This window comes from Microtus oregoni, unplaced genomic scaffold, assembly GCF_018167655.1.
Source record: "Microtus oregoni isolate MIOR12 unplaced genomic scaffold, Mior012 000006F_ref0000085, whole genome shotgun sequence".
Lineage (NCBI taxonomy): Eukaryota > Metazoa > Chordata > Mammalia > Rodentia > Cricetidae > Microtus > Microtus oregoni.
The window spans coordinates 29,413,761-29,425,810 of NW_024543065.1; the positions used below are offsets into that span (position 1 = coordinate 29,413,761).

The window sequence follows — 12,050 nt, forward strand, 5'->3', positions numbered from 1 at the left end:
GGTGAAAGAGGAAAATGTTACATTAAATATTTACAACATGTCCTCTTTTTCTGTTTTCTGATTTGGTGGTCAGTTATAATTGCATGGGTTTGTTTGTTTTGGTGTTTCCATCATATAGATGCTTAGGTGATGATCGCATTTAAACAGGAAAATTTGTCTATTGTAACCCATATTTTTCTTGAGAAGTAATAAATTACTATTTCAGAGAAAATAGGATGCTTATGTCAGTATCAAGGTACTGCCATTTTTATTGTTATTGTTCCCTTCCAAAAACTTTTTGGTATAAAAGTTTAACAATCACATGGGAAATTTTCTTTGTTTTCTGTTTTAAACCCTTTTAAGTTAAACATTACAACTTAATGTCATCTCAGATTGAATTAAATTTAAAACCGACTGTAAGAATTGTTTATGCTTCCTTGCTTCTGCTGTTTGGTGGACCACCCCCACCTTGGTTGTGGAAGGTGGACTGCTTGCCCTGTTCTCATTTGCCCCATCTGGCCTCGGATTGAAAGCATTGGTGATCAGGATGTGATGGTGCATCTCTCTGCTCAAGGCCAGTCTGGTCTGCAAAGTGAGTTCTGGGCCAGCCATGGCTACATAGTGAGACCCTGTCTCAAAATCAAACAACAATAATAATATTTGAAAAAAAAGAAAGACTTGATGAAGTGGGTAGTGCCAGCGAGCCACCAGTGTAGACTCTGCCAGTCATCCCCCAGCCTCCGCACTCCAGGATTCCCTTTGCTTTTTTCTTCTGCTTCTTTATAGTGTGTAAGGGCAGGCCAGGTGGAGCAGAACTGTAAGGAGTACTTGGAGGCTGAAGCAGAGGATTGCCGCAAGCCCAAGGCTAACCTGGGCTACATAGTGATGCCCTCTCTCAAAAGTAAGCAGTCTGTTCATCAACATTTTACGTAACAATAATGACTTGATTTTCCATTTTACTAGATATTGTTATAACTGCCAATCTAAGCATCTGATGGCCTTGAGATAATCACTATTGCTTGCTTATTAATGAGTATAAAATTAAAGATAATTGAAACTTTTATTATTAGGCATACCTGTTGGGAACCTCCAGCTTGGGCCCCATTCCATACTGCATCCTCAGAAAACCCACGCAGTTTGGGCCCAAGCCGAAGCAGTGACCCCTCCCCTTAACTGCTGAAGACCAGGACTACTGGGCACTAAGCTCCAGTCCCTAGACCTGCCACGTGATTTCTCCCCCTCTGTTTCCCTGAGATCACCTAGGAATGCTTTGCTCATTAAACCTGGACTTTTAATTTGGTCTGATCTGACTTATTGCCTCGGCAGAGAAACCCACTACCAAGGATTTCAAAATACTTATCAATAGTGTTTTTTTTCAGATCGAAGTGTTCACACTCCATTCCCTACTGAGATGGGAGCATTACTGCTTGCATTTATAAGAATTGAACACTTGGACTTCTCTCAGTCTGGTCTGAGATCAATGTTTTTTCTTTACAAAACAAACAAACTAAAACCTTTTTACTTTTATTTTTTGTGTGTATCTCTGAGTAGGTGTGGAGGTCAGCGGACAACTTATGATTTGTTCTCTCCTTCCACCATGTAGGCTCTAAAAGATGGAGCAAGCTTGGGCTTACCAGTCCACACCTTCAGCTACTGAGTTCTCTCACCACCCCCAAAGCTCAAAAATTTAAAGTGTGATTTTTTTTTGTACATTTGTTTTACACTATCATAAAATTAAAAATATGTATATATTAGTTGAACTATTATAAGTTCAAGAGACTGTCTGTGTATCATAGAGCAGAGCCATAGATATAGCTATGCTAGACCTGACAACACTTAATTTTATAATGTTTGCTTGGCAATTTTTTGAGATAGGGACTAGCTAAATAGCCCAAATTGACCCCAATTTTAACAATCCCCTCCTCCACCTCTCAAGTACTGGGATTACAGACAGTTGTGCTACCATGCCTAGCTTTATTTTCATTTAAAAAAAAAAAACTTCTCAGATTCTTTTTCCTTTGAGAGTTTGTTTTTGTTGATAGTTGATTGTTTGCCTGTGAATTTATGCCTGTGTGTCATGTGTATGCAGTGCCCACAGAGGCCAGAAGAGGGCATTGAATTTTTAGGACCGGGCTTACAGTTGTTAGCTGTCATGTGGGCGCTAGCAATGGAATCTATGTGTTCTGGAGAAGCAGCCAATCCTCTTTTTTTTTTTTTTTTATTAAAAATTTCCGCCTCCTCCCCACCTCCCATTTCCTTCCCCCTACCTCCATCCCCCTTCCCCTCCCTCTCCAGTCCAAAGAGCAGTCAGGGTTCCCTGCCCTGTGGGAAGTCCAAGGTCCTCCCCTCTCCATCCAGGTCTAGGAAGGTGAGCATCCAAACAGACTAGGTTCCCATAAAGCCAGTACATGCAGTAGGATCAAAACCCAGTGTCATTGTCCTTGGCTTCTCAGTCAGCCCTCGTTGTCTGCCACATTCAGAGAGTCCGGTTTGATCCCATGCTTTTTCAGTCCCAGTCCAGCTGGCCTTGGTGAGCTCCGCCGTCTCAGTGGGTGGGTGCACCCCTCCTACTGCTCCTCATTTGGACCTTGGGAGCTCAGTCGGGTACTCCAATGTGGGTCTCTGTCTCTATCTCCATCCATCACCAGATGAAGGTTCTATGGTGATATGCAAGATATTCATCAGTGTGGTTATAGGATCTGGCCATTTCAGGCTCCCTCTCCTCAGCTGCCCAAGAAACTAGCTGAGGACATCTCCATGGACACACGGGAACCCCTCTAGAATCAAGTCAATCCTCTTAACCAATGAACTATCTCTCTAGGTCCAGACTTTTTTTTAAGATTTATTTTTATTTTATGTATATGTGTATATGTATATCTACAATATGCACGCCTGGTACCCGAAGAGGCAAAGAAGAGTGTGTTGAATCTCCTGGACTGGAGTTACAGCTGCTCAATCTGGGTGCTGGACCATTTCTCTAATAATGCAGTTCTCAACTGTTCTCAGTCCACCACCCCTTTGGGGGTTGAACAATACTTTCACAGGGATCACATGTTAGATAGCTTGCATATCAAATATTTACATTATGATTCATAACAGTAGCAAAATTACAGTTATGAAGTAGCAATGAAAATAATTTTATGATTGGGGTCATTATAACAGGAACTGTGGCAGCATTAGGAAGGCTGAGGACCACTGCTCTAGGGACTCAGGCTTCTTACCACACCTGAACTTTGTTAGGTACCATATAAAAAATAAATCAAGTCAATTTGTTATTTATCACCTGAAAGTTTATTATCTTTTATAGCTATTTTGAGACCTGGCACATAGATATGCAACGGCAGAATTGAAGTAGTTCTGTGATATGTAGCTTACACTTCTGTCAGCTAAAGGACAAGACAAGGATTCTCACTTCATTTCCAGAGCAAAGATTAAGAAAAATAATCAACGGAGTTCAATTTTTAGTCCTGGGAAATTATTTAGTAAGATATACAAGTTACACTAGTGGATTAGACATCCATCTCCTCTGCAGTTTGACTGCCCATATGTGCGCTTGGCCAGGAAGTGTTCTCCTTTAAATACACAGATGAATTGTTCTGCAGCTTTCTATTTGGTGAAGTCCCTGCAACCAACTGTCAGGATGTTTTAGTTTTTGTTTTCTCCTAGCTTGTATCAAGAGTTCTTAAAATTGTATATCCTAATGTCCAGACGTAACTCTGCCAATGTGCATCAGGGCCCTGCCTGCAGGTTTCCTCGCAACCAGTGTAGCTTGGGCTGGGAGTTACTGCAGCCTCAATTTGAAATCTTTAATTCCTGATCAGCCCTCAGACATCAACACACAGGGCTGTGGCTCATCTTAGCTTCGATTTCTATTCAACTCTTAGGGTCTGCCCCAGGTCTGACACGTGACTGTACTTACCACGTTCATTAGAGAACACCGCTGCTGTTGACGGCGAGTGTTGTCTGTGTAGCGCTGTGGACTTGTAACAGCGTCAGCAGTGCTGTAGGAATCTCCTCGCAATCCTGCTGCACTCGTTTGCCCAGCCAGGAGCTCCGACACCATGAAACAGTTACCTGCTGCTTTGCCAAAACCCAGGAAGTATTTTTTTTTTTTTTAGCAGAATCCATTTAAAAATTTGTAACTTCTACAAGCTTCGAACAGGCCTTCCTGGTTGTAAGAGCTTCATCTCTCACTGTAACTTATTAACTATCAATAAATGTTGGCATAGGCTTGTCAGAGAAACCTGGTGATCATTTTGAGAAAGTAAATATTGATAGCACTCGGTGAGTATATAGCCAAATTGTATACAAAGGCAGTAAAAAAAAATGTTTAAAAATAAGTTGATGTAAGTGAGGCATTTAAAACTGTAGGTTGGTGTCTCACCATTAACTTTAATTTTGTGGCTTTTGTCAGTTGATGTCGCAACCTTAGTATTATTTTTAAGATAGTTTTTTAGGGTTATTTAATTAAGTAATGTGGTGTTTGCTTATTTCAGACAGTGTGCCTTTGTTCCTGTCAGAGCTCTGCTGGCAGGACATTGCTTTTCTCTTCCCTTTGTTAATATTCAGTGTTAGATAATGGTTTCACAAATAATAGATTCCAAGGACCTTTGATCCACCATTACTGTAAAATAAAATGCAACTTAATTTTTTTTTTCTGGGCATAATGGTTTTAACCTTGTGTACTAATTTGACTGTGCTTGTGGGGGCAGATCCTTAAATGAGACACAAATGAAGGAAAAATTGCTAATGCTGCCACTGTATATCTAATGAGCACTGTGTAATAAACCATAACCTCTCCGACATTTCTCTGGAAAGCGGCATGATTATTTTGGATGGCTAGCCCTTTGTGGATGGCTCATTACCGCCTGGCATAATATGTATTGATAGAGACTGTAATTGTCAACTCCTATTTGACACGCTGCCTCTAATAAATATGGCTTGCATCGCTGGAGCCCACTAATGGTTATATGGGCAACTGTAATTAAAGAAAAAAAATTGTTTTAGGTTAAGAATACATGTGTATATTTTTAAACTCTCTAAACTCTGTGCCACCCTCCCCTAACTCCTTAGAGTATTTGAAAATTAGAGTTCTTTTATTAGTATAGAGGCCAACATATGACAAAGTGTGTGTGCGTGCAGGGGTGGGTGGTGCGATTGCAGGAAGGGAGGAGGGTCTCTACTGGTGAAGAAATGACTATATGAGTGACTTGTGCGTGTTAAGAGCATATGCGTGACTTGTGCATGTTAGAGAATGTGAGTGATTGTGCATGTTAGAGAATGTGAGTGATTGTGCGTGTTAGAGAATGTGAGTGATTGTGCATGTTAGAGAATGTGAGTGATTGTGCGTGTTAGAGAATGTGAGTGATTGTGCGTGTTAGAGAATGTGAGTGATTGTGCATGTTAGAGAATGTGAGTGATTGTGCGTGTTAGAGAATGTGAGTGATTGTGCGTGTTAGAGAATGTGAGTGATTGTGCATGTTAGAGAATGTGAGTGATTGTGCATGTTAGAGAATGTGAGTGATTGTGCGTGTTAGAGAATGTGAGTGATTGTGCATGTTAGAGAATGTGAGTGATTGTGCGTGTTAGAGAATGTGAGTGATTGTGCGTGTTAGAGAATGTGAGTGATTGTGCATGTTAGAGAATGTGAGTGATTGTGCGTGTTAGAGAATGTGAGTGATTGTGCGTGTTAAGAGCATGTGAGTGATTGTGCGTGTTAGAGAATGTGAGTGATTGTGCATGTTAGAGAATGTGAGTGATTGTGCGTGTTAGAGAATGTGAGTGATTGTGCGTGTTAAGAGCATGTGACTGACTTCCTTGTGTTAAGAACCATAAGCCTGGACTTTGCACCTGGGGTCAGCTGAAATTGATGCTTATATTTTGATGGTCAGTTTTACTCATGTTTCCCATGTTCTCCTTTTTTAAATCTTCCTTTCTTAAACTGTATTCTCATTTTGTCAGAAGAACTATATATTCTTTGAGAAGAGAAGTGAAAGAGTATCTGACAAGTCAAATTATAATGAAATATGAATCACATGGATATTGAGAGCCATAGAATATTATATACAGTATTCACAGATGAAAACTCGTATGTTCAAGATTAGAATTAAATCTTGCTTTATTTTAGAACACATTTAGGTCTAGTTAGTTGTAATGTCTTGAAAATAGAATTTTAGTTTCAAGAGAATAATATTTCTGCTATCTCATATGTAATTATATGTTCTAAGTTTCTGGACAAGGAAGTGTACTCTTGACTTATATACTATAATTCAAAATCCTTATGAAACAGAATGCTCAGCGTAGCATGTAAATTAAACATGAGCTGCTGCTTGCAGAAGACCTAGAAAATCATCTGGAAAATAAGGCAGGGCTCAGGGTTCTTCCAAATGAATCAAGTAGACATCATTTTCAAGCCAAGAAACTGGAAGCCCTTGAGAGTGAAAAGAAATAATTGTGGAGAGAACATTACTATTTATCCACGTGGATATTTATTGCACCTTGGTCCCGTCCATATTTCTTGATGAGCCTGTGTGTACAGTGATGCAGTAGGCTTATATTGCCTCCTTAGCAGAGCTGTAATCTCATGGAAAGAGATACAAAATCCTGCTGTTGGTGCCTTGTATTAATTGTCTTCCCTTTGATTCTCTCTTCTTTCTCTACCTACACAGACAGCCACATTTCTAGTCCAACATATTCTCTGTTTTCTTGAGGGTGTCTCATCTATGAAATAGGCCTTTAATTTGGATGGGCAATGCTGGTCAGGACTTGACGTCAGCCAGGCACCCTTTTAGTTGTCCGCCACAGACTAACTCAAGTCTGCGCAGTCCTAAGAGGTAAGGCTTGATTGTATCATTCCCATTTAACAAGCAGGATCTACTGAAGCACACAGGGTCTTAAAACAACAAAACTAGTTCAAAGTGACATAGAGGGCCTAGGTTCTGAACCCGAATAGTCTTGCTCCAGAGCCCAAATTCCTAGCCATTTAGCTGTACTCCCTCTACTCAGCATCTCTTTCATGTTTATAGGATGCGGGGGCGGGAAGAACCAGAACCAGATCTGCCAGGGTTTGGAAGACCCTGGTCCTCTCTAGGCAAAGCCAACATGGTGTTTAGAGTGAGTAGGGCAAGTCTGGATGATGCCTGGAAACCCTGTGAGAAGGGTATGGATTGTGTCCTGGAAACCCTGTGAGGAGGGTATGGATTGTGTCCTAGGACAAGGAGGACCTGCTTTCAGCAGGACATTTCTGTAGGGACAGCGTTCTTCCTTGCTCTCCTGGCTAACTCTTAATCTATTTCTTAGGGTTCACTCTGCTCTCAGCTGTTCTAGGAACCCTTCCCTGACCTCCACATTAAGTCCTATTTTGGGGGCTTCCATAGCATACTTTGAAAACATGAGTGGTGATGCTCGGAATAGCTCCCACGTGTTGAGCATGGATCATGTGTCAGGTCAGTACGCTGAAAACACTTTACATACGTTACCTTGGTTATGTTTGCCGGCAGCACCACAAGGCAAGGTCAGTGCTGGTAGCCTCTTTAGGTAAAGACAGTAAAAGTGTTTAATTTAGCCAAGATCTGCATAGCCAGGAAATAGTAGCTCTGAAATTTAAGCCAATCTTTAAACATATGTCTTTAATAACTGTAATATTTTCATCAAATTTTATTTGTATTAGGTGCTTTTATCTATAATAAAATCTGTGGAGCTATATACAATAGCTCCATAATGACGGCACTGTTTCAAGATTTGTATAAAATCCTGTCAAAACTGTGCCTTAGAGAAGAAAGACAGGATGCTTATCAAAATGTACTTGCTTCCAGTAAATATTCTTGGGTTTTAAATATGCTTTGTAATGGTCTAATTTTAAGGAAACTTCCTTTGCTATGATCTAAAAGATCACACACAATTATTTCTTAGTAGGTATTATGGACTGAATTGTGTCCCTCAGAGTTTATATTTTGGAGTCATGACCCCAGCTGTGATCCATCTCCTTGGAGACAGAACTGTTAGGGAAGAAATTAAGATTAAGTGAAGTCACAGTACTGGTGTCCTTAGAAGAGAGGCAAAGAGCTCTTTCTTGCACTGCGCATACAGAGACACTGTTTGAGAATGGGCAATCTGCAAACCAGACAGCCCTCCCCAGAACCTGAATCTGCTGACTCCTTGGTTGTGAAATTCTAGCTCTAGAACTATGAGAAAATGTCTAGCCTGAAGATGGGTTGTTTTTGTTTATTTTGTTATTGGTATTACTAGTCCAGGAAGTCTAATATAGTATGTTATTCTAGATTTTCTGCTTTATGTCTTATTTAAAGTTACTATTGCTATGACAAAATAGTATGACCAAAAGCAAGTTGGACAGGAAAGGGTTTGTTTTGCTTACACTCTACATCACTGTTTATAAAGGAAGTCAGAACAGGAGCCTGGAGACAGGAGCTGATGCAGAAGCCATGGAAGAGTGCTGCTTGCTGCCTTATTCCTCATGGCTTGCTCAGCCTACTTTTTTACAGAGCCAGCACCACCAGCCAGGGGTGTCTTTGCCCACCTTTGAGATGAACCTTCACACATCAATTACTAGTTAAGAAAAGCCCTGATAGGCTTGCCTACAGACTGATCGTATTGTGTAGGCAGTTTTCAGTTGAGCTGCCCTCCTCTCAGATGACGGTAGCAGGCACTTTTTAGAATTTAAATCAAATGGAGGTAAAGAGAATATGAACGGAGAAGGAAGAGGAGAATCATACAAGCTGTAGAAATGCAGCAGAATTTGTGTCACTAGAGTTTCAGAGTGACAGCCAACATCGTACTCGTTACTCAGTGTGGGTACCACTGCTGCCCCAGCCTTTTCTCCTCTTGGGACTCTAGTCATTTCCTGCAGACAAGGACAATACAAGAGCAGTTCAGTTAGGAACCACCCAATTATACCTAAACTCAAGGCTGAGGAAAGCTGAAAGGTACAATTTTATCTTTTTTTTTTTAATTGATTCTTTGAGGGTTTCACATCATACATCCTGATCCCATCCATCTCCCTGTCCCTTCAAATCCACCCTCTGTGCTTTCAACCTCCCCTAAACCAAAACAAAATTCAAAAGAAAAACAAAAACAAAAATGTCTCAGCATGGAAGCTGTACTGTGACAGAGTGAGTCAAACTGTGCACCCTGCTTTGAGTATTTTTTTTTAAGACATGGTCAGTTGTATCCCAGGCTGTTTAGGAACTCACTGTATAGCTGAGGATGGCCTTGCCCTCTGTGTGTTAGGACTGTAGGTATGTACCACCAAGCCCACCCTGTGCAGTGCGGGGATCAAATGCTCTAGAAAGCGTCATTGTTCACTTATGAGGGCTTTCCTTTAGAGTGAGGATGAAGACAAAGGCCTCAGCTAGCCTCATTTCTTTCTCTACTCTTCTAAAAGGCTGCTCTGATTAATAAGTAGGCCTCTCTTTAAAGGCCACAGCAGGGCACTTGCATCCAGGCAAAAAGTGTACTGATGAAATTAGGCAGTATACCGACTTGACATTCTGGTAATTAACCGGCAGAGAATATTCTGCTGTGGTCTCTGAGATCCAACTGTAACTCATATTTCTTTAGCTTAGGTCATCTTACTAAGCAAGATAGAGAATAAGAAGCATGTTAATTTTCGTTTGTCTCTGCATGCAAATAACCTTTGGCAGATAGTAGCAAACTCAGTCATTTTATTCTCTTTAACTTACCTGAATCATTTGGGGCCATGACCAGAAAAGGAAGCTGTCCCAGGCTCTGAGAAGAGATTTCTTCCTCTCTTCTCACTTTTAAGCACTAATGATATATTTATATATACTTGTATAAATCAGCATAACTTTGCTAGAATGCAATAGCATTACCAAAATGATGTTCATAAACAATTAAGAAATCTGTAGAGCTGAAATGAATTTGGAATTGATTGCACCTAAGCCTGTGCTCCACCCCTGTTTTAGTTTCAGTCTGCCAGCTACCACTGTGTTCAAACTCCATGGCTCCTGCCAGCCCTGTGCATTGTCGGGCAGGGACATTGTCTGTTAGGACTGGCAGCCACTCACCTGTAGCCCTTGGAGATCTGCTACAACACCAGTGTGGTATGGAGTTGGAAGCAGGCAGTAGCAGCCTTGTCTCATAACTCTTCTGTTCCCTTGAGTGGGACCATCCTCAGGAATTGCCACTGACTGCCATTATAGCATTATGGATTGTAGTATTTATATTATCCTGTGTTCTCCATAGCTTTCTTGTTCAATCTTTTAGTCATTGTACTCTAACTCCAGCTTAACTTTGAACAATTAGACTGTGCTTTAACCTTATTTGCAAAAAGAAAAAGGATAACAATATACTTCATGCTTTGATATGCACACTTTTTCTAAATCCTGACCCACAGCAAGAAATGCCTAAGTGATATTTTTTTTCAGTAATCTGGGTTAGTTCTCTCAACTGTACCTTTTATGACTCTTTTAATTTATAAGTAAATATTTTTTTATTTCTTCCATGAATTACCTCAAAATAAGGCAATTTCATGTGGTTATGAAATGTATATATTAAGGTCCATGTATTTTATGTTAAAATGTCACATGATATGCTGGAAGTGTGATGTCCAAATTGTACAAGCAGTACACAAAAGAGAGTGACTACAAAACCTTTCCAAGACAAGACAGGACAGTCCTTCAAAAATCCTGCTTCATAGGAAAGTCTGTCAAATACTCTAGGCCTGTAGGTCAAAGATGGATGCCCCAACATTGCAGGGGAACCTTGGGTGACTGTCTAGGCAGCCAGCTGTTTCTGTCATTTCTCACATTTTTGGAAGTCACTTGTTCACACTTCCTGCTTGTTCAGTTAATATTATTTCCTTGTGGGGTCTCTGAGGGAGTTGAAGACTAGATATTCATAGTTATAGTCTTCCTTGTTCACCAGACTCAGAAAAGAAACTCATTAAAGAGGTGTAAAGTATATAAGGTTGAAAGATATCAAAAGATAGTTTTAAATGGTAATACAAATTAGGATAGAAAGTTAATTAGGTACAAGACTTTGGACTCACCAAGATAGGATAAATAATGGAGTTTTTCTCTGAATTTGTTAAATGCAAATGGACTAGACATTCTTGATGTACTTATTTCTGTATATATTGCATATAGTTATTGTACTTACTGTATATAGTTTTTCATATATATATAGCCTTTTATTTTAGAAAAAAAAAAGAAAGAAAATGTAGTGATATTTTGTTTATGTTTTAACAAATAAAGCTTGCCTGAAGATCAGAGTGCAAAGCTAAGCCACTAGAGGCCAGGGATCTGTACCACACACCTTTAATCCCAGGATTTGGGAGACAGAGGTAGAGGGATCTCTGTTAGTTTAAGGACACCCTGGGCTTCATGAGATTGAATCTGTTTAAAAGAGAAGCAGAGCTCACACAAAAGTGATCCCAGCATTTGGGATCCTACACCTTTAATCCCAGTCCTAGGAAGTGATATGGCTGGGCAGAGAGAGGAATATAAAGTGGGAGGAGACAAGAGCAATTGTTTACCGGAGACAGTTGCAGTCTGAGGAAATAGTCTGAGGATAGGATCACCCCTTCGGTCTGAGCGTTGGTAGAGGTTAAATGTCACTCTAGTGGCTCACTGCACTGCTTCTCTGATCCTTCAGTTTTCACCCCTTAATATCTGACTCAAGTTTTGTTATTAAGAACAATTAGAATTTGCCAGGCAGTAGTAGCACACGCCTTTAATCCCAGCACTCGGGAGGCAGAGGCAGGAGGATCTTTGTGAGTTCAAGGCCAGCCTGGTCTACAAGACCTAATTCCAGAATAGGTACCAAAGCTGCACAGAGAAACCTGTCTCAAAAAAACCAAAGAGAGAGAGAGAGAGAGAGAGAAAAGAACAATTAGAGTTTGTGCCACAACCATAGACTGTATCTAATCTTGATTGAATGGATGGTTTCTTACAATGTTATGTTAATTTTGGACTTTCAAAATAGTTTATGAACCATTGTTATCATCTGTTCTTAGGAAGTTTTCCAGTGAGAAAATTGGGTGGCTTCTACTCAGATATTACAGCTTCTCTTATTCTTACTGTTTTTTTTTTTCA

General features: G+C 40.3%; 1 protein-coding gene across 3 annotated transcripts in view; it reads left to right on the plus strand.

Moving 5' to 3' along the window:
* Pdss2 (decaprenyl diphosphate synthase subunit 2) overlaps nt 1–12,050 on the plus strand; it is a 238,151-nt gene that overhangs the window by 90,038 nt on the left and 136,063 nt on the right. The gene's annotated exons all lie outside the window — the stretch shown is intronic.